Below are 25,162 nucleotides of genomic sequence, written 5' to 3'. Positions count from 1 at the left end.
GTTAATCAAAAACACAGTAAAATATCTGAGATAAAATCAATAGTGAACATTATAATTAAAAAAAAATTGTAACTGTGGTTAGATATGCGATTCATAAGAGGTGGTTAAAATTAATAAAGAAAGGAAAGTGAAAACATTGATCAACGCTTCCATTTTTTTTAACAATTTGATTTAATCAATAACTTAATCACTAAACAATTTGTAATAATTAAATTAAATGTTTTTTTTTGTTATGATAATTTCGTATTCTCCTAACACCGTTAACCACATACATTATGCCATTTTCTAAGACACATATGTTCATAGAACTGTTGTTATTCCCTATTTTAATATTGCTAATTTGAATTAAATGCTCTTATTTTTTATATGAAATAAAGTGGGCTCCCTTTTTCTATACGTTGTTTTTATTGGATAATAGATGCAATCGCTTATCTTGTAAGCAAGATTAGCTGACTTACAGATTTTACCATTATGACACAATAGGGAGAGTAACTTGGTTGGTCCACACCATGGAGACGTTTCTGAAACGGTTGTTATGTCCGATGTACAGCAACCAGATCCACAATAAAACGATAGCCACATCTCCTTTAGAGCATAGGGGTTTATATGTTAACTTCATCAGCTGCTTAGTTTTCTCTTTGAGTTCTCTGCCAGTGTCATTAGTGGTATGATCACTGTGCTGGAAGTGAACTCTTGCCTAAAATAAAAAAAACAGGATATCTTTTTCTTTAAAAAATAAAATTTAATTTATTCTAACAATTAAGGCATATTTTCTAGATGTGAGACGGGTTTCACAATTTTTAAGACATTTGACCAGTACATCTTGCTTACAAGATTAACTAACTTAAAGATTTACCAATAACTAACGCCCATTTTTGGATTTTTAACCAACCACAACTTTTTTTTTTAACCAACCTAACCACAACTTAAACAAATAAACAATCAGTTCCTTTAAAAATGAATCTACATTGAAATAAATCCTTGTTTTTAATTTTAAACTGCAATGTTATTATGGAATAATACAATTAGAACATTTAATCTTAAACTAAATAAAATGATTTTTTTTATTATAATCATGTGAATTCAGTTTTTATTCTCGATTTCAAATTTACACAATGAAAAATAACTGAGATGATTTTTGCCTTCTTTATCCAAACATAGGTAGACAGTAACTTACACAAACACAACTAATTCCTATTAAAAAGAAATCTTTATTAAATGAATTATTTATTATTAAATTGCAATTTTATTTATTCTCCACGATTCGAATTTTTAATATTAATAATTATTCCAGTAAAATCGTTCGATTCCAGTTAATTGCCGATTAGAATACCAAATGAATAGAATTACAATGTATACTCGTTTCACTAAAATGAACATGTCATCGGCTTCCTTTAAAGCTGGCATTAAATAAATTTATTAAAATTCGTCAGATATTTTATAATATATTGTTTTTAGTGATATTGATTTGTTGGTTCAAATCCTTCTAAAGAAGGGCGAGATTAGTTTTTTTTTAATCATTTTCACCTCAAACCAAACACTTATTTGATTAAAAACATTATTTTTGTAATAAACTGAACTTTCAAAAAATTATTTAGAAAAAATATTTATTTATAAAAACAAAATTAGTAAATTCAATCCATTTCGATTTCTTAGAAAGCAATTCAGTCATTTTAATGAATTACCTTGTAGATTAATATTCTTGTTTACAAAAAGTAATTTAATAATTAAGTTAAATCTACTAGAATGCATTACGGTGTCTTAGGAAAATAAACTATTTTAATGAATAACTTTGTGAAATTGATTTTTTTTTACTTTAAATTTCTTTGCTGTTCTTTGTTTCAAAATATTATTCTTAGCTATTTGCATCCAGTAATTTTAAGAGTAAACATTAAGATACTATAATCTTAACTATTGGGAAACGCTGAGTAAACACAGCTAGTATAATACAAGATTATGCAATAGTTCAATTTTATAACTTTAATGTTTTTGTTTGTTTTACTGTTTTTATTCTTTTAAACTTTTGATTATGGGGTTGAAGGCCCAAGTATCCCTCTCCAAGATCAAGCTATAAAGTCGAGTTGAATCCACCATTTCTGCATAATTCAGTATCTAATGCTACTTCTCTTTTAGTCTCTGCATGATAGTTGAAGTGGCTGAAATTCTTCAATGAAGAAGAAAATTGCATTTTTTCCTTCGTTGATAAAATTTATAAAAGATTAAAAGTACAAAAAAAAAAATAAAATAAAATAAATAAAAAAAAGGGTTAAAATACAGAAATGCATAAATTATTTCTAAAATAAGCAGAATTCATCTTCCTATTTTTCATAATGGAAACTGGAATATTTATGAACTTTTCATCTCCACTTTCCAATCTGTTTTTTTTAAATGAGTTACTTAAATTTTCTGTATTTGTTAAATGTTTATCTAGGAGTCAAACTAACCGTACATTTGAAATCAGTACATTTTATATTGAACCTATTTTAAAACTCATGTAAAATTAAATAAAGAAATGACATTAGGAACAAATATCCCGATATTTTGCTTATACTCGTTTATACATTCCACATCAAATCATAGTACGGATTTGACATACAGTTATGGTCAAAATTATGGAGCACCTATAAAAAACTTAGATAATAGTTTAAACCTACGCATTTAAAAGTTAATAATTACACAGTAAACAGCTGAGAGCAAATGTAAAATATTTAACAGTAGATTTTAGTATTTTTTGCTTTAAAGACTCTTTCAAGAGTGTAGCTGAGTTTCATACCAAATTCATTTCAATATTCAAAATGATTTATTGTCATACTAAAAGTTATTTCTTATTTGTCAGGTAATATTTGATTCCTGCCACCGCTATAATAGTATATATAATTGAAAATGCTTCTATAAAGTTTACAAAGTAAGGTATAAAAATTTAATTTAAATTGAATCAAAAAATTACCTTGGATTTATTTTATGTAATGTACATTTTGTTGCAACTTAAAAACATTATCTTTCATCTAGCAATTAATGATATAGATATACAATTTTCTATGATTTTTTTAAAAAGTGCAACAGAATGTACATTATATAAAATAAATCCAAGGTAATTTTTTGATTCAATTTAAATTAAATTTTTATACCTTACTTTGTAAAATTTATAAAAGTTCACTTTGAAGATAAATAAATTTCAAATTGAATATTGTACCTTTATTTTTAAAGCCTATTGTAAAAACAGTTTGCTTTTATAGTAAGCCTATAGTAAAAATATCATGCCTTGGATGATATGCTTTTCTAACTTGTGTGTGTGTATATATATATATATATATATATATATATGAATTAATACGAAAAGTATAAAAGTTTATCACTTTTTTTGTTTCGTTTTCTATTGGTTACGTGCAAGAATACAATATGTATTATGAAACAAAATTAAAAACGTTTTTTACAAGAAGGTAATTTTCGGTCTGCCTCAATGTATATGTTTTACAATACAATTCAACTACTTACTTAAAAGTTTAGCAATTTGAGCGAAGAAACTATTTGAGTAGAAGGCTTTCCAGTATCTAGGGATCTCTACAGTGTAAGGGTGGGATTTTGCTGTTTGTCGGATTAGTTGGGGGTATTTTTTGTCGATGGGGGTACAAGGGCTTGGATTTCTTTGGAGCACTTTCCATTAAAATATTTGTAAAATAGACACAGGAATGCGACATTCTGTCCCTGGGACAGATGTTGGAGTTTGGTTGACAGTGCGGGATCTATTAGGTTGGCAACTCTTGTTTTGAACCCTGTCTAAGAGTGAGAGACTAGCAGCAAAAACACCAGCCCAAATGTGACAACAATAGTTCATACATGAACGAATTGTTGAGGTACAGGATACTCTCAGGCATAAGTAACTTTCTAGCAGAGTAGAGAGAGAGAGAGACCACTTCCTTTGCAGCAGATTTGGCAATGTCCTCGATATATTTGTTCCAAGTCATGTCCTGTGAACGTAAGCCAAGGAGTGTGAACGAAGAGCTTTCAGGTAGTGTATATGAGCCATAGCTATCAGTGGTTGAGCAGGTTTCTTGTAATTATTAAAGAAAAGAAACTTAGTCTTGGTAGCATTGACTGTTAGCATCCATTTATATGCCCATTCCACTACAGATTGACAGTTTTCTTCTAAGGTTTCAGCCATTTCCTTAAATATGTGTCCATTCGTTTTTCCCTCGTGGCTGTTAAAGAACGTAGTGTCATCAGTTAATATACGCTTCTCAAAGACAATTTTATCAGGCAGATCATTTATGAATATATGAAATAATATAGGTCTAAGGGTCGACCCCTGAGGCACACACCCCGGATTTATGTCACATCGAGGACAACGTGGATTTTTCTCTTATCTAAGAAAGATTTGATTATGTTAAGTATTCGTCCAGTAATACCCTATGTTTTTATTTTCATAAGAAGACCACCGTGCCATGCCCTGTTAAAGACTTTAGATATATCTAGGGCTACGGCCCTAGCTTCCCCTGCCTTATCCAGTGTATGGTATATATATTACCCCTTTCCACTGGTATTGCTCATATTGTCTTATTACTGTATATTTTCATCAGTCAATTTACATCAGCTTGAAAATGATTGTCAGCTCAAAGTATAAATTATTGAATCATTGTATACAGAACCAGCCGGAAGATTTATCTCTAGATTGAACAAGGAACCCGATATTTTATTGTACTCGGCTCAAAACATCATATTTTTATTATCTTTTAAATAATAATAACATCATATTTTTATTCTTATCTTTTAAATAATAATAACATCATATTTTTATTCTTATCTTTTTAATTGTATAAATTGAAATTTGGGGTTAGGATCCAAAAATGTACTCAGTACAGTAGATGGAAAGGATTGTAAATAAAATGATATTAATTGAAATAAATTTGTAAACTTTTCAGATTACAGTCAGCATTTTTAGGAAATGAATAAGAACCCTCTGTGTACCTCATTATTATTTCTATCCTATTTTAAGCTTTCATTTTAGAAATAAAATAAAGTAAATTGTTTTATTTACATTTTTTGATGATATTATTGTATCAATATGAAACTTATTTATCTAAGTATTCTGGTTTATGCAGTATCGGACAACAATAATAATGAAATCATTTTTGTACCATGCTTACGTGCATCATAACTAACCAAGAATGAATGCAAGTCGTAAAGGCTGCAGTTTGTTCCATACCTCAACAATTCTGAATATAAAAAATGTTTCCAAAAATCATGTTCTTTTCTGGATGTCCACATGTGTTAAAACACATGAGAATAAAAAGAGGCTCCGGGTTGCTGTTGAGATATATATAGATATAGAACAGAAATAATAATAATAATAAACCAACTCCGGACAATGACAACCGTAGTAGAAATAAAAATAAAAATACTAATAATGAACAAGATAAATACAACTGTAGATCCCGCACAATTTTCCCACTTCAAAATAAATGCCTAACCAAAAAGCATAGTTTACTAGGCCACAATATTTGTGAAAGAAAACCCGAATAGCAACAAATATTACGTAGGTATAACTTCCTTAGATTTCAAAACCCGATATTATGACCACAAAAGTACGTTCAAAAATAAAAAAAAAACACCAAATGGAAACAGCACTAGCAAACAAATACTGGGAACTCAAAGAAAGCGGACGTTTGCCGGAAGTCGAATGGCAAATAGTAAAACAAGCAAACACATGTAGAGACCTAGACGATCCATGTAGATTATGCCTCCATGAAAAATTTGTTATCCTATACTTTAAAGACCATCAACATCTATTAAACTGTAGGAGAGAAATAGCGAACAACTGTGTACGCAGGATAAACTTTACTCTAGGATAGCGATACAGAATGATTTTAAAATTAACAATAACAATAGAAAATAAATAAATAAACATACATATACATAGTTTGTGTGTGTATATGTGTATATATATATATATATATATATATATATATATATATATATGATAATTTAACACATTATTAAAAAAGAACACATTTAACTACACCTACGCTTCCCACTAAAAAAGCACACACAAAGGAAGGGTTGAACCCAAAGTCAACTGGGCCTTTGGTCTGTAAGTTCCTGTCCATTGGCTGATTAGGAAGGGAGCGTTGGCAACTAGGAAGCTGATTGGCTAACTAAAAACTCAATAGAATGTGTGTATATAAAAACATGAGACAACCACAACTCTTCGCATAAGCCTGGCGAATCCTAGCATGGATGAAACGCAGAATATTCTGTACAGCTTAATTGGCATATATATAACTTATATATTGATTAAAGTTTGTCAACATAAAAAGTAAAATCAAAACAGGATCTTAAATAGTGCACATGATAAAAATTATGGAAATAATATTCCAACATGATTGACAGATGAAAAAGGAGCAAAACAAAATTGTATGTTCATTAACGTTCCGACTTTATTTCAGTACTTCCTCAGGATGATTGATTTGAAGAAATAAAATACCAGTATAACATTTGAAAATATATTTGTATTTGTAATGTAAAATGAATGTTTTGTTCTATTTCCGAACGAAAAAAATAGCCGTTAACATTCCAAGTGTGTATAGTGTTCGTGACATGGGGTGAGCGATGTTTTTTTTTAAATGACATATAGCAGTTAGAATTTAGACAGATATGATGAATAAAATAAATACGTATTAGATACGTTTGAAGCAAAAACAACACATTATTACAAAATAAACAACTATTTATTTGTTTGAAATTTATATTGAAATTTCTAAATATATTTCGAAGGAAAACTTCATCTTCAGTATGTCTTTTTCTTTCTTTTTTTGCCATGTGGTTATTGGAGCATAGAATCAGAAGAAGTCCGTTGTTTCTGCAGTGGTCTTTTCAAATGTCGGAACGGTGCCACACGACTGAGTTTAAAATTTTGAGAAATGTGTAACCACCTTTCACTGCCATTTCTCTGAAGTCCATTCTTATCAGGAGTAATATTACCCGTCGGGATCTCATCTGAAGGTTAAATAAAATTTGTCAGTTGCATGAGAAACTATATATGCAAAGCAAATTAATCTTCAAAACATCAGAATATAACATTAAATGACTGAAAAAGAATTGAAATGCTGTAAAAAAACCCAAAGAAACAAGAATCCAACTGATTTCTCGGGCTTTGGTATCAGCTAATAATCTATTTTGGTTCTATTAACACCCAGTTATCTTGACTAGTGAAAAGTTTTGAAAAAAATCTCATAGGCGATATTGATTATATGCTAATACATATCAAATTATAACCTCAGGAATTTTAATATTTAAAAAATAATGAAGTGGTCGATAGAAGACGATATCATAAAATAGTTAAATGTCAAAAATATTTAGGACCTCTTTCTTTAACACACACCAAAGATCATATGATATTCTAATTTTGAACTAATAAAATACTGAAGAGTTTCATCTCCAGAATGCCTAGGGAAATTGGTTTCTCTTCATATTTCATTAACCATTTTTATGTCTTCATGCCACCATCAAATACGGTCCCCTGATGTCTGCATACTTGCAAGACATTTAAGCAGCCTCTTCAAACGGAAGTTATAAAAGTAGTTTTTCAAAACCACTCAACTATACTCAACTACTGCTGCTGATTGAATGGTTAGATCATTAGACGGGGGATATTTGATTGCTGATTCATTCAAATTTGATATCATAAGTTTAGAGACTAGCGAACTTGATTGAATAAAATAAAATGGATTAGAGGAAATCCATATGCATACATGTGCAGATGTGTGTGTGTGTGTGTGTGTGTGTATATATATATATATATATATATATATATATATATATATTAGTGGTGGGACGATTAATCGGAATTATTAATCGTAAAAATCGTGTATTTCGAGGAGAATTGGAATCGCATCATTAAAAAATACTTTAGATTTACGATTCTTTCATTAAGATTCTCTTTTATTTTTAAGTTGAACTGTTTGTTTGAAGTTAGATTAATGCTGTCCAAAATTTATGATAAAAACGTCATAGAACTTTTCATAACATTTAATATGCTGTACAAGAATTTTATTAACTACTTTAAAGGTAATTTTTATTTATCTTAATGAGTTTTCTTATTTCGTTACATACATAGGTGCTGTTTGTCTGTTTCGAAACTTCGATGCCCACGATTAGCTATCTGTTTGCACTGTTGCGAAACTTTAGAGGCCGAGAGGTAACATTGTTTTCATTTGTGAGCGAGGTTTATTTATGTATAAAACAGCCTAACTACGTGAAGTCCATGAAAAAGTTGATGTATACTTAACCCTTAGAGAAAATTTTTTTTACAGTGCTCTCATTGCGAGTAAATCATGATAAACATTAGTGGTTTTTCCAACTGGTGACTAAAAAAAAAAAGGGTACTTCTACACATTATCGCCGAAACTGGAGACGCCATTTTATTCCGCGCACCTGTCGTTCAAATCCAAGGGAGAAATCAGTATTTTAAACTATGACAGAAGCATGAAATAAGTAACAAAATTAAACTAGATAATGATTTTTCGGTTTCATTTAAATTAATTTGTTGTTGACCCTTTAAAGTTGTTTTTATTCAAAAAAATGTTTCATTAAAATTATTTATTTGTTCGAAAAAAAAGCAAACTATTTTATAAAAATCCAATGTTGCTTTCATTACAAAATTGTTTTATTAAAATTATATTTTCTTATGCAAAATTTTCAATAAATGTTTTTACAATTATATTTTGATAAATTTTTTTTTTTTTTTTGGTTTTCAAATGGCGCTCGCCCAGTTTAGACAATTATGAATGTCATTTTCATTTTCTGTTTTTAATAAAAAAATATATATATGCGTTTCATGAAAAACTTTCCCGTTTTCATTGATTAAATCGAAACATTTCCAATGAAACAATTACGGATATATGTTCCTTTTCACTTTCTTTACTTACTTTTTTTCATAGTTCTTTCCGGAAGTAATTGATATCTAGTTTAAGTTTTTTGTTATTTATTTCTAACTTCGGTCATAGTTCAGAATACTGATTTATCCCTTGGATTTGAACGACAGGTGCGCGAAATAAAATGGCGTCTCCAGTTTCGGCGATTAACTGTAGAAGCACCAAAAAGAGGGTGCTTATCTTTTGGCAAGTTTTTTTTTACCGACACTCTTCTATTAGTAAATGAATGAAAAATCTCATTAATAAATGAAAAATGTCTTGTCAATCTTTATATATTATAAAACAAGCAAAGTTAAATTATTTAAACAAAAGGTTTAATAGAACAATATATGTACTTTCTATTTTCTGAACGAAGGCTGTTTCAGAGAATATTTCTAAAACTAAAGTGAAACTGATGACGTGGTATCAGTTCACAAAACTTTGACAGTCGGTCGGCTTTTTTGAAGTATCCAAAAACAAAAACCTTAGAACTACATATTATGCTGACTGACAATTCCGCTTAAGGTTTTTCGAAAACTGCAAAAGAAAGCAATCATTTTGCTATCTGTTAAATAAATGTGATAAGTGAATTTAATTTTTTTTCTTTTAGAAATTTACATTTCATTAAAATATTCTGTGAATGAAGCAATTAAACATTTCTTTTGGAACTTCTTTGCACAACAAAAACAAAAAAAATGTGAAAATCTTATTAAAAAAGAAAAGTTTAACTTTTTAAAAAAATCCTTTGAACCCTAACTTTGCAAACTAACTAGTCACTCAGAGCAGTTCAACTAAAGGACTGTAGGAGCTTGGCTGACATTCACCGATGCCTGGTATTACAGTCGTGATGTGAGCCTAGGTAAAAATTTTCCCAACCCCTAACAAAAAATAAAAATATAAAGGTTGTCAGAAACAGCATTAAGGCGGAGACGATTTCGAAAGTTCAATAAATGACTTTTATTTAACAATAGAAATAAACAATTACCAAAAATGTACTTTTTTATATAGAAATAAAGAGGTAAATTAAGACATTAAATAAGAATAAACATTAAAGAACGATAAGTATAAAATTATATAATAAAAATAAATATAGAAATAAATCAATTTATTTAGATTTAAAAAATAACATTATTGTTAAAAATATTTTTAAAAAAGTCAAATAAATAAATAGGAATAATTTAGGACGATTGGTTATAAAAGGCTAAAAATTTAATCAAAGATTGAGTTATTTTTAAATTTCATTTAGAAATAAGAATATTCTAGAAAGTGGAAGCGATTGAAGCTGCAAAAACAATGTTAAATTTTAAAGAGTTTATCGAAGATAAAGAGAAAATAAAACAAAAAATTAATATAAAAAATAAACAAAACATGTTATTCCCCTTGAAATTTGATGTTATTGTATTTTCGTTGAATTAATTATACTTACTTTTTCTTTATATTTTTAATATATAAAATAACTCCTGAAATTAATTATTAATTTCATGGTGCATGTTTAATTCATGGTTAAAATATTTGTTTCTTCAATGAAAGAAATTTTACGAAAAAAATCAAATCGTATTCGAAATCCCTTAATTGTATTTCCACTTTTTCACTGTACCAAATTTTTTCTCTACTCAAAAACTTTCGATTATATAATGGTATATTTCAAAACAACAATTCCACGGGAATCGGAAACGGAATCGTACTTGGTATCGGAATCGTTAATCAACATTTTCCTGGAATCAGAATCGGAAAAAAATTAGGAATCGTCCCAACAATATATATATATTAAACACACACTCACAGAGGTATATATGTGTTGTTGGAATATATATATATATATATATATATATATATATATATATGTGTGTGTGTGTATCTAAATGGATATATGTATTAATGTAGATAGAGCTGTGTGTATATATATTCTTGCCTTATGTGCCTGTAAACATACTAACCTTGTGTGTGTGTGTGCATATATATATAAAAGTGAACGTGTCTGTGTGCGCGTACGTTTCCCTATGCAATAACTGCCAATTTTAAGTCTACAGACTCGAAATTTGATATACAGTGTACTGCGATTTGGGGAAATTTTTGTAATCCGTTTTCGGCCAGAAATTTGGCTGTTAAGGGGTCAAAGTTCAACGATTTGACCTTTGAGAACTCTACCAAATCCTCCAACAATTTTGGGTCTAAACACTTAAAATTTTAGATAAAGGGTCCTTGGACATGGATCTAACTTAATAACTTGATTAGAGACCCAAACAATAAATATTAAGGGGTCATAATAGGGGTCAATGTTAAAAAAACTGATCGCTTTTTTTTTCTTTTTTTTTTTTGCTCAACACACTCCTCCAAACACCCGAGCAACGCCGGGTTGAAATGCTAGTATATATATTTATATATATAAGTGAAAATGTCTGTGTGTGTGTGTCTGTGTAAATTTCCCTCCCAAATAACTCAGTCAATTTTCGGTCTACAAACTCGAAATTTGACATACCGGGTATTGAGTTTTGGAAAAATATTTTACTTAGGTTTTGGCCAAAAATTTAGCTCTTAAGCGGTCAAAGTTTAAGGATTTGATCTTTGAGAACTCTACTAAACTCCTTCGCCAATTTTGGATATAAACACTTGAAATTTTAGATATAGGTTACTTGGACATGGATCTAACTTTATAATTTGATTTGAGCCCAAAACAATAAATCTTAAGGGGTTAAAATTGGGGTCAAAGTTTTAAAAAAATTTGATCTCTGCGGTCTTTAACAAATAAGTCAGCCAATTTTTGGTCTAAACATTTGAAATTTTACATAAAGTGTGTTCAGAGATAGGTCAAGCTTTTTAATCAGTTTTTGGGCGAAAATTTGGCTGCCCAGAGGTCAAAGTTTACAGAGTTGACCTTTGCAGACTCTACCAAATTCCTCCGCCAGGTTTCTGTCTAAACACTTTAAATTTTAGATGTAGGTTACTTGGATAGAGGTCAGACATTTTAATTTGATTTGAGCTCAAAACAAATGTTAAGTGGTCAAAATTAGGGTCAAAGTAAAAGAAAATTTGACCTCTGCGGTCTCTAGCAACTTTTCTCTATGATAGCTAATATGCCGCTATTAATTATTATATTGTTCAGAGTATGATTTCAAAAGTTTTAAAAATTATGACTTGGCTGCCAACAGCTAGAATCGAAACCAAAACATATAGATCTCCAGCTTTATTCATTACCATCTAAACTAATAAAAGATGTATATCCAAACTTATAAAAATTAACCGACTTTACTGCATAAATGCATATTTGTGCATGTGTAGAATGTACACGTTTAGTCAACCTGCCAAGTTCTAATTTCTTTAAAATTTTGACCCCTTTAGCAGCTATTTTACCGGCTAAAAAGTGAAAAAAATTTCAAGTTCAAACCCCTATATAAAACTTCTCAAATGCACTTGTGATGTTAGTTTGTATAAAAATCTTAACTTTGGTAAAACCGGACTTCCTCGATTTTCGATACTTAGCAGTCGTATTCCAATACAAAATCTTCATAAAAACACTCCCAGACACATTAAATACTTTCGTGTGAAATTTCTAAAAAAATCGAGTCGACCACCCAGAGTGAACGAATACACACAAAGTTCCTTTTATATAATAGCAGAGATAGAGAGAGATATATATATAATATGTGTGTTTTAAAATTATCTTTTGCAATTGTTTCTTCAAAAGTCTTGAGTTTAATACATGATGTCAGAGTTGTGGTTAAATAAAACATCCATGAAAGCCAAAAGCCGAAACTTTTACCCATTCTATCAAGATTAATCTAAAACTGATATGACTTATTTTAGTCATCCTAAGGCGAATCGAAAATATCTTCTAACAACAAGATAGTCGGGATGTTTGTATGAAAATTGCAGTCCTTGATCTTGATGGATTGGAAAGTAATTTTCTACCATATTTATTTACATACTGACTACTATACATACTTATATTTTAAGATTACTTATTAGTTTATATATTCTAATTGATCTAATTAATTGATAATTAAGAATGGTCAATGTTTTAAATGTTAGTTATCGTTAACTATTGACTGTGATATGTGTCCGTTTTACAGAAAATCAACATTTCAATATCAAAACATAAAATCTATTGTAGACAACGAGGGTGGGGAGTCGTTTGTAGTCAAAATCCATGTTCTCTTTTAAATAAAAAAGCTAATTTTTTACAAAACACATATAGCCTTACTTTATTCCTTTGATAAGTTATTTTATCCATATAATGGAAGACATTGTGGATTTATATTTTTCTACAATATTAATGCATAAATAACAACAACAATAATAATAATACTATTGGCTAGGACAACAGAATATTCTTTTCATTGTTTTGACTCTCGAGTGTGTATCCGTTGATATCTTATATGATTTTATATAGAGTGATGTGGTTTTCGGTTGATTAACTGTGTCTATCTGTGTCGGATATATACTCGAGAGTCAAAACAATGATAATAATACTCTGTTGTCATTGCCCTAATAATAATAAATCTGATGTTTAACTAAATAGGTTACATTAGTATAGTCTAGTCAAAATACAGAAAAAAACCTTTACCATGAACAAATTCTTAGAAAGCGTTTTATAATTTTTTATTACTATTATATGTGAGGAACAACATACCAAATATTTACCAAAATCTGATCACCACAAAGGTCCTTACTATGACGTCATAAAACGATTACAGCCATCTCACTAAAAATAACCAATATTTCTATATTTCAAAGCTATAGCTGTTGCTTTCAAAAGACATTGCATTTTTTTAATACTATTTATTATGATATAACAATTTCTATACAAAGTTTTATACTAACTACATTGACAGGCGAGGTCGTAACGTCATCAATGACGTTATGACATACTTGTACATTTCTAAAAATTATAGTGCATTTTAAGACTCATCACTGGATAACCATGTCAGTTCATTAGTCACTATTTTCATCATTACACACTGCTTCCTCACTCATATTGTCACAATGCCCTTCTTGATATGGTTCGCATATCGATGAACAGATAAGTCCGTGTCTTTTGCAAGTGCACCGAGGTGTACTACAACCACCAGAACAGTTGCAATGAATTATTTTCAGAAGTGGTTCTACTGCAGTATCCATCATCACTGGAACTAGACTGTTGTTCTGCAATTCCATATCCACATTCAGTAGTGTCCATGGCCTCGCCACAGCCCATCCAAAGCATCACTTGGAGGTTACAGAGGCGGTCGGTGGCAGTTTTTTAGGTGTAACAAAGCTTTTGGCTGAATAAACCTTTTGGTAGAGACTAGAATAGTTCATTGCAAACAGATTGTCTCTAGGTTTGCTCCTGAACAATGCTACAATCACTTTACACCTAGTGTCTCCAATCTCAGCTATGTTTTTCTTAGGTGTGGGAAACATCTTCGCACAGCTTTTTAAGACACTCTCTTCAAAAACCTTGTATAGAGCAAATTTGTTTTCGATTCCAAAAACTGCAGAAGTGGTATCGCATCCCATGATTGCATACTCGAACAGAAGACTGATGCAGACATCGTATTCAAGCATTTCTTAATAAACTTAATGTCATATACTGATAGGGAGTGCTTCCATCAAGACCTCACCCACATGGAAGTTTGCTATCAAGGTCGTTGGGATGCCACCATGGTTGCAGACTACTGTTGGTCTATCAAGCGCAATGATGCCAGAGACACCAATTCTAGAAAATCAGTAAAATGTCAATTTACCACTCTAAAAATAGCCTTTTTATTTGGTGTCAATTTCTTTTTCTTATTCTCCAGTAATGGGAGGTTATTTTCCTTTTCCCACTTCCTTCCGTCAGCAGTGTAACTCTTTCTTCATATAATATAAAATGTAAAATATTTGTTTAATTATGCAATATTATGTTAAAAACTTGGCAACAATCTCATGCGGAACATGCCTTTGCAGAATGCCAGGCTTATATTATAACACAAAAAATTTAAAATATGATTTGCTAACTCAGTGAAATTTAAAAATGTTAATAATTTACTTAATAATTAAAATTACTTAATTGTAAATAATTCGTTTTTATTTTCTTGATTGAAGATATTTTTTACTTTACAGTTAAAAGTACAAAACATTTGAGTACAATACTTTTTAATACGTATATCTTTTTGTTAGTAGTATTTCAGATATCAATTAATTTGTTTTTTTGTTTCTTAAGTTGCTTAATCAGGAATTGAACTAACAACCTTCAGGAAGAATTTCTTCATCTCCACTAATGTGAAGAAACTAGATAGAAAACGAAGTGACTGTTATAAAGTGTATTATTTCAATTATTCGATTTGAACTACTATTCTTACCTTAAATCTATATATATGAAATGTATGATATGCTGATTGAGAACAATCCCCTCCAGCAGATTAAATGAAGATATAGATAAGTATGTATATAAATAAATAATCTCCTTTTTACCTATGATTTTCTTTTGACATCTCATCTCCATGACTCAAACAACTTACATTTTTATATTTATATTTCCTTACTCTTCAAATCTATTGAAATTGTTTGGTTGTATAACCATTCAATTTCATATGTCTCAGCTATATGTTCATATTGATTTCAAAATCTACTCCAGCAGGTTAAATAACAGATTCAGTGTAGATTTTTTAAAGTTAAAAACTACAAGAAAACCAGAAGATATACAAACCACAATGAGGCAAAACCATGAAACATGCGAATTGGATTTGTTGCTAGAAAAACAGAAGGACATCAGTTCAATTATGTATTTATTCTAAATAAGTTAAATAGTTTAACATGTCAAGAATAACTCCAAATTGACACATTAGCCATTTGGCTAAGGTCAAATTGTAGAATCTGTTCTGATATGAAACATCTGTTCTGTTCTGTGTCAGTGAAAGAGAAATCCTTTTAGACAGGCGCCATTTTTATATTTGCCCCTATTCTGAGTGCTCCTTTATAGAGAGCTGAATTTTCTCTACATTAACCCTTTACCAAATTGTACTTAAAAAAAAAAAATATTTTTTAATGTTATGATTTGTCAGTTCAAAATACGGGTTTATGCATGGTTCAACAAGTGAATGAAGGGTTTTTTCATGTTCATGCGTCGGTGACATGTGGGTTTTATGATTAAAAAATGTATTTATTGCATAAAAACAATTCTGGCAGTAAAGGGTTAAAAATCAACTTGCTGTCTAAATCTGCCCTCGTGGGGAGGTAATTAAATAGTTCATCTGATTAAAATGAGCTCAATTTGTTTTAAAGCTGTATACATTTAGCCATTTGTCTGACTTAAATTTCATTTAAATAACACATTTCATTTTTAATGACATTTATGGCCTCTAAAGATTCCTTTTCCATGAAAAAAAAAAAAAAAAAAATATATATATAGCGTATACTACACGCCTATATATATTATATTCTCGTTGCACATTCACTAGGTGGTCTTAAAGTACATCCGGTAGTGATGGTCTTAAAGTACGTCCGGTGGCAACACCTCATTTTAGGAGCTTTGGGGGAAGTGTGGAGTCGCCCCTTAGTTACCATTACTCCTAGGTTCACTCTGAGCCGGAGTTGCACTATTTGTCCCTATTTATTTTCCTCCCAACAAGAGTAAAGTTAAACACAAGATCGGTTTTTATTGTGGAAGCAAACGAGATGAGGATTCGGAAATTATATTATTGGGATGAAAATTTAAATTTTCTCAGTCTAGAAGAATTTTCCTTTCCTTGCCGAGAATAGAAAAAATGGAGTGTAGTATCAAAACAAGAGTATGTCATGAACTCATTTATGGGTTGAATAAAACTTATTTACAGACTATTTACAAAATAGATGCCTATAACACAAATCAATCACCACTCGAACCATTCATATATAAAACATACAGCATGAATACATACTTGAAGATATTAAGAATTTGAAGTATGGACTCTTTCACCAGAATGACTGAACTTGGTATTAAATGGATGCTGGAAGTCACTATGTCAAGTTTAAATCCTGATAAGCGAAAGTACCAAATACCACAGGAGACACGGGTGGTAGAATGGATATTGATGAATGATACTGATGCAGATTGTGTAATTTGTTAAACTGTTTGAATCATGCACGGCTCATTGAATTCACATATACTGTAAAACCATTGGGAAAGTTATAAACATGCTAAAACACTGACATAATCACATTCTGAGGCTGGTCAGTATCAGAAGGATGACCATTTGTGAATACTAGGCGTTGTATATAGGATAGCGACTCGTCTCTAGGAATTTATTCAATTTTATATCATCTATTTTTTTTCTTATTTCTTTAATTACTCTAAAAAAATTGAATAAATTACAATATTTAATGATCCATCAAATTCAAACAAGAAATTATAAAAATAAAAACCCTTAATCCATGGCTTTTCAAAGATATGCACTTTTTATCAGAGAATAAACATTAAAAAATACATCATTGTTATCATATATTTGAAAATATAAAAAATATATATTGTTATATATTTGCTGCAGCTGGTTGTCCAATGTGCATTTCAGTTTATATAATTTCTAAAAATCAACTTTTGTCACTGTCCTGATACATACACTTGGCAGCGAAATAAAATACACACAGCTGGGTAATAAAAATTTTTTGTTTATTAGCAATGACAATCTTTTTGATTTCAGTATGACAGTTCTAATATCAGTGAAGGCGCGTGGCTGCTTGACAGTGAAGAAAAAGGTGTCAGTTTGTCCTCACTCTGTAACTCTCCTCTCTCTTGTCTGCTGCCTCTATATTTTGGCATAGATGACGGCAGAACATTACACCAGGCATTGTCTTTAAATATCGGTCAGCCTCGCTGATTTAATCTCTGGAGATTGTACGTCTCCCATTTTGACTTCTTTGACGTCATTCTTGGGGCACCTGGATCCAGGATTTGAGGTTGGCCTCTATAAATCTACCCCTTTGATAATATGCCTTGCTTGGGATGCATAAAAAAACAATTTAAAAAAAAACTGTGGCAACTTACCCCCCCCCTCCTACTCAACTGCAACAGCTCGAGAAACCATTGTACAAATGGTGGAAGAAATGAAGTAAATAAAGTAACACTACTTTTGATGGACTGATACAGTTTTGCAACCGTTAGTATTGAGACCACCAGCATCATAAGGAAAGATGTCATATCGCTCTTGTGCTTTGTTGGGCACAAGGTGACAGAACAAAGCAACGAACCTTGCAAATCATTTGTGGCTTTTTGAATGCATATCAGTTGCAAAGGCAATGCTATATTGCTTATGTTATAGTTCATGCACTGACTTTAGTGATGTGCACAGAATTTGACTCAACCATATTTGATAAGTATCAAAAAATGGAAAGAGAAAAAAACAGATTTTACATGTGCAAAAAAAATTAATGTGATGCCAATGGCTCTACTTTTTGTTTTATTTCAGTTATAAATATAACTACGTAGATATGTGTGTGAGAGCATATGTGTACACATATATGTATTGATATATACATATACATACACACACACATATATATATATATATATATATATACACACACACATATATATATACACACACACACACATATATATACACACACACACACACATATATATATATATATATATATATATATATATATATATATTATGATAAAGTCGTATTCCTGTCTATTTATTTGTTCACAGTTCGTTTAATATATAAAAAAGGTTCACAGTTCGTTTAATATAAAAAGGTACACTGTACAGGAATCAACATTCAAGAAGTTTTCTTATTTGCATATTACATTAAATAAAATTTGATTTAACAATTAGCTCGTAATTTTTAATGGAAATTAGTAATAGAATTGTTTTAAGTATTCTATTTAGAAATATTATATAAAGTTGATTTATTGAATTTATTTTCAATTTAATTTACATTTAATTATTAGTACAACCACATACGTTTTATTTAAAAAAGGAAGCAAGTTTTCATTTAAACTATAAATTATTTCTCTTTATAGAGATTTTATTTTCCTGTTTGAATTTTGTAGATAAAGATGGCTATCTTCCATGCTTCTAAAATCATAATAACTTTGGGTATTTGGTGCATCTTAAATAGTATGCAACTAAACTCTCTGGCCGGCAATGTACAACACCGGATATGTACAACTAATACACACACACACACACACACACACACATATATATATATATATACATACACATCTCTCTATACTGCTCGATTTAATCTTCAACTGAAGTATTCAAAACTAAGCCTGTCTTTTATACTTTCATTACACATCTATCATATTATTCTTATATTATTTCTCTCCATGCAACGCATATCTTCAACCCTCACAGGTCAGGTATCACTTCCATACATTATACTGCACACACATACGTGATAGTCTTCTCTTAATCGACAAAATAACGCTTTCCGATTAAGCCCTTTTGGATTGGAACAAAATGTAGTATCTGTTCTGATACTACACTTCACTTTTTCTGTACTCAGTCAGTGGATGAGAAATCCTTCATGACTGAGACAATTTTTAATTTTGTTTCAATCCAGAGTGCTCCTTTTTGGGGAGCTGGATTTTCCCTACATTTAAAACCGACCTTGTGACTAACTGTCCTTGTGGGGAGGCAAGTAAATAAGACCATATTTCACTGCTTTATAATTATGTATAAAGAGATTTCCGTTAAATTAGAAAAATAAAAATATTAAAGCAGGCATGAAGATGTGAGAGATTTACTAAATTGCTTCATAATTGAAAATTTAGTCAGCGCACACAACAACAAAGTGTTTATGCTCTGTTGCGCCTCATGTGAGCGGTTGGTGTAGAATTTGAATTTCCTACCAGCTCAAAACCTTCTATTTTCAATCGTGATGAGGTTATTACAATTAGTAAGAAGCTGGAAGGAACGTGGCAATTTTTTTCAAATACGGAAGAAGCAAAAAACAAATAAAACGCTGTCAGTTTAGTGCTTTCGATTGCAGTCATGCCTGGGGTTGTTTTGTTAAATTGATGTTAGTGCAGCAATTAACTGAAACGTGTGGAGGGAATAACCAATTAGATGTGGAAAGTGATTTAAAAGGAATGGGAAAATCAAGCTCGCTGGAAACGGTATTTTCAGACTGGGTCACTGTGCTATTCATTTATTTATTTTATTAGCGAATCAAAGTTAACGTCCAGTTAAGCCGGCGCCATTTTGGGTTTTGCGAGTTTTGCTTTTGCTGGGGTGGGTTGGGGTTAGGGTTTGCTTAATTTATTTCTGATTAAATTTCTTGTCAAATTTGAAGAGAATTTAATTCTTAGATATTTTTCTTTTTTTAAATAATCAAACTATGAAACTGAACTGATTGACTAATAGAGGCTACAGCAAATACACATAGGTACACAAAGCACGCACACTGTAGAAAGCTTGTTATGGATACACAAACATCCATATACATATATTTATATACACAATTAATCATAATCATCCGCAGACAGACTGCTTCACTCATCGATGTGGCTAGACCCATCCCAAACCCAGAATTGAACCAACAACCATAGAGTTGATGGTCAATAATAATAATGACAGCTACAATATTTTTTTTATACAAACACTGACTGCTACTCTGGCAGTACTCTATTTACAACTAGCATGACCAGTTAACCAGCATTGCCCGGTTGAACTAATTCGCATATTCTTTTGAAAAACGAGTGTTTATTAATTATTCATTTTCATGCTTTCTTATTAGATGATGTGTTTAATTTCATTATTACGCTGAATTCTATTTATGCATAGTTTCTACATTATACAGAATTCAAGATGAAAATGTTCTAGCACAGAAATATATATACATAAGTGATGCTGTCAGTGTGTGTATGAAAAGTGTATACGGAACTCCTCTCTTAATATTTGGTCTACAGAGTTGAAATTTCAACTTGGAGTGCTCAACAATAAAAAGAGTTCTTAAAGGGACTTACATATACATACATATATATATATATATATATATATTTCTGTGGAAATATATTTTCTTATAATATACATCAATCCTTATTTAAAAAAAACTCCATGTATTTACAGAGCAATATAGAGAATAAACGACAAAGGTTATATTCCAAAATTCATGATGTTGACCATCTTATAATTTGGAAGAGAAGCTGCAAATACCTTTATATTTTTCCATTATACCATATTGAAAAAATCAATATTGCATAATGGAAAAATATAAAGGTATTTGCAGCTTCCCTTCCTATTTTCGGATTTTAATCATGTCAAATCACACTTCAGTTTCTTTTGTCGGATTGATTGTTGCTATTTCTTCTGATGAGTTAAGGGCATAATAGATTCACTGATTGATATAATAATTAAGTTATTGATCTTGCGCTACGAAACAGATACTGTAAAAAATTGTATGTCAACTGAATTAAATAAATAAATTATAAGATGGTCAACATCATGAATTTTGGAATATAACTTTTGTCATTTATCCTATATATATATATATATATATATATATATATAAAGAGCAAACAGTTAATAAAACATGTTAAAAAACACTTTGAAAAAGAATTAAAAACATATTTAATCTGAAAAGGAAACACTTGATAAGTGGATAGTCCTTAATCCGCAGAGTTTCGAAGAAATACTTTCTTTCTCATCAGAGGGTAGGAATTAGCAAAATGCGGGATCGGATTTTGCATACAAAAGTATTTGATGAAACTGCAAGTAAATCAAAGATCTTACTTGATAACAAAAAGTGAAGCAGAAGGAATATGGTGAAGAAAAAGGTGATTACACGTGAATGGATAGTCTGGTGAACGGTAAATAATCCAATGACGGTAAAATCCAAAAATATAACTCCAAGAAAGTTAATTGAATTTTCATTTGCACAAGTAAAATCCAAGGAAATCACGTAATTAGAAGATGGTCCAAAATAATCCAAAAGGCCGAAATCCATGGAATAATTCACAAATATGTACAAGGAAAAGGGGAAAAATTCCAATAATATTAATAAAAGAAAAAAAGATATGCTTTTCACACGGCTGCCGAGACATAATGCAAATAAGAAAGATCAGGGAAGAAGAAGAGGAAAAAAATATCAGGGAAGAAGAAGAGGAAAAAAATTAAATGGTGATAGAATTAAATATAAAGTAGAAAAGCAAATGTCAAAATGACCCAGACAAAAAGATGTTAAAAGGCGCGAAAAAAATATAGGGCAAAAAAATAGGTCAACTGAAATGTACAGGTTATTACTTAAGAAAATGTCGGCAAGAGTTGTTAAAAGATACTAAATGGAAATAAATAAACTAATAATGAATAAAAAAATAAAATATATATATGTGTGTGTGTGTGTGTGTCTAATATTAGGCGGTATTGCGTTTATATAAAAACATACCCAGAGAAAATTGGTTGTCAGAGAGTTCATAGGGCAAGTTTGACAGACATTGGAACAGAGAAACGGAAATAAGTAACACGAAAATCATGCGATTCGATCATTAGACTTTGCTAGTGCATCATGCGTATGCATATGAAGAAATTCCTTTATTTTAGCACTTTTTTTAATTTTAAACATAAAAAGAAACATAGGAATGATACCATTCTATTGATATGCCCAACATTTATTTTAAACTAAAGCAAAACAGAGCAATAGACTTAACAAGAGGTTGACAGTCTCTTATCAAAAACTGAAAGAATGTTATTTCAAACTTAAGCTTGACAGACCGAGGCAAATAGTGTTTTTGAACTGAAGTGTGACATATTGACGAACTCATCAATGAATAGACAGATTTTTATTGTTAATAAAAAATGTTATTGCAAACTTAGTGTGATGCAACCAAGAAAATATTTTTAAAACTTAGTATTTTTTAGTTGTGTGACACTATTTTAAACTTAATACGTGGCTACCAAGAAAATGCTATTTCAAATGTAGTGTGTGACACAATCAAGAAAATGCTATTTCAAATCTAGTCTGTGACACAACCAAGAAAATGCTATTTCAAATGTAGTGTGTGGCAAATCCAAGAAAATGCTATTTCAAATGTCTGGTACATATAATATTAAAATAATCTTTCAAACTTAGCACGGAACAACTTAGAAAATATTTCAAGCTTAACATTATTTAGTTTTGTCATACTATGTTTGAAATAGTATGGCATAACTAAGTAAATACTAAATTTGAAATATTATTTTCTTGGTTGTGTTACACATTTGAAATATTACTTTCTTGTCTGAAATAGCATTTTTGCGGTTGTTTCATACTATTTCAGATCTTTCCATAACCGACTGTGAGTCTTTTTTGGTGAAGTTTGGACACATCTAATCTAAGATGCATCCATTCAATCTGTATGTTTAGTGATGAAAATACTATGTCAAACATCAAGACTTCAGTGTGGCAGACCAAACATTAGAGAGAGATTTCTTCTAGATGTGTGAAAAAATGTAAGAAATGATTTATATAAGGCTCATGTGTTGAATTTGGTGGATAAAAAAGTGTCTCAAATTGCTTGACATGTAACTAATCTCTATTAGAGTCAAGAATTGTTTTTGTTTTGTTTCTGTTGTGATTTGTTTTGTTTCTGTTGTGATTTGTTTTGTTTTTGTTGAATTTTTGCATTTGTTGAGGAAATCCCCTTGAATAAATAGAAGAAAAATATCAAAAGAACAGAAGAAAATAATATAAATCTTATTTTGAAGTTAAAAAAAAAGAAGACAGAACACGTAAATTAGAAATGCACGGTTATTAAAAAAATTAGGTTAAAGGACAAGCAAGAAAAAAATGAAATAAATATGAAAAACGAAAAGGTAGCCATCTCTTGAAATTTAATGCAATTCTTTTTTATATTCGTTTATCATAGTTTAGTATCTGTTTTGTTTATGTATAACAAGCTGTATTTATCCGGTATTGTCTGAGTGGATACATATTGTCAGGTGAATGAGAACTTAGAGAAAAGTAATTCAAAATATAGTCCTGTGTACAGTTTATTAAAATTCAGATACTTATGCAGAATAGGAACTGCGTTATCCTCGGCATATTCTGGACAGGTTTCATAAACTGTTGTGAGGTACTGAATGAAAACTTTTTTTTTTGTGAAAATACTGGCCAATTTTTAAAGTGACAAATTTTTTTTTTTTTTTTTACCAAAAACGAAAGCCAATGTGTAATGGATTAACATTTAAGAAAAAAAAAAAATCATAATTGAAACAATCATCGCATGGTAATTCCAATGAAAAAAACTACTGTTATGCAGTTTGCTGAGATAACGTTATTACTTAGAAAGCCATTGTTAACATTGGTTAGAGGGCTTTTTAACTATTAAATCAATCATGTCTCTGACAGCATAGAATTATTACTCTCCCTAGATATCAGCGCTGAAGTACATGTATTTGGTGACCTTAAATGTCCACCATAGTAATTAGAGTAGTTTTTCTAGTTACACAGACAACTGATAGCTTTATATAAAACTTTTCCATATCCAATTCCCTGAAACAGGCAATCACGACTCATCTCCCATATCGACAGGATCAGCAAGCCTCACTTCTGGACCTATTTCTGACTACAATTTCCGAGGATTGTACAGCAAATGCTCATTGCCCACTTGGGAATGCTGATCATGTGATAATTGTAGACATCAACTCTCGACTTTACTTAAATTGTTTCTTCCCTTGAACTGCTAGACTTTGGAATTCCCTCCCTAGATTCCTGCTTCCCTGACTATACTGACATGCAGAAGTTCAAGTGTAATGTGAACACAAACATCTTGCTTCTCAATTCCCTACATAGTATCGCTGCAGATTTTGTCCCAAATAGTGGTCCCTTACATCCAAGTGGCACTGTGAAAAAGTAATTAAGAATCATTATGTATTTTCCTAACAATTTAATAAGCAAAAAGATATGTTTTCCAGTTGTCAGCTGCTGTGATTATATTGGCTGAGCATTTCGGCACCTTAAGCAATTTATGTAACCTACTCGAAATATACCGAAAGTATATTTATCAAATTTATGTGCACTTATGCAGTATAAGAGCCATCTATTGTCGGAATCATTTCGGCAGTTTACAGAAGATTCTGGAAGGTACCGAAACACGGAATAGGATAAATAATAATAATATAAATAATATGATAAAAAACATCATAAAGAAAACATTTGTTCGCTATCATTAGTTTATTATAAAAAATCTAAATATTTATTTTGATTTGAACAAAACAATTATAAAAAAAAAATCATTAAAAAATCATTAAAAAAAATCAAAAAATTTTTGTTTGCTATACGTTGTTATTAAAAAAAATATTTATTCATGAAACTTAAAATAGAATG

At 30.3% G+C, this 25,162-nt stretch overlaps 1 long non-coding RNA gene across 1 annotated transcript in view; it reads left to right on the top strand.

The window, feature by feature from the left end:
- The window catches only part of LOC145239748 (uncharacterized), a 399,144-nt gene that overhangs the window by 56,239 nt on the left and 317,743 nt on the right, over positions 1-25,162 (top strand). The window contains exon 3 of the long non-coding RNA XR_013862374.1: positions 8,114-8,194. This is a non-coding gene — a long non-coding RNA (uncharacterized LOC145239748). The remainder of the gene's footprint in view (positions 1-8,113; positions 8,195-25,162) is intronic.

The sequence above is a fragment of the Euprymna scolopes genome, chromosome 2 (assembly GCF_053919585.1).
Source record: "Euprymna scolopes isolate OS-2025 chromosome 2, ASM5391958v1, whole genome shotgun sequence".
Taxonomy (NCBI): Eukaryota; Metazoa; Mollusca; class Cephalopoda; order Sepiida; family Sepiolidae; genus Euprymna; species Euprymna scolopes.
The sequence above is the reverse complement of the archived record's forward strand: the minus strand, read 5'-3'. Positions and strand labels throughout refer to the sequence as shown.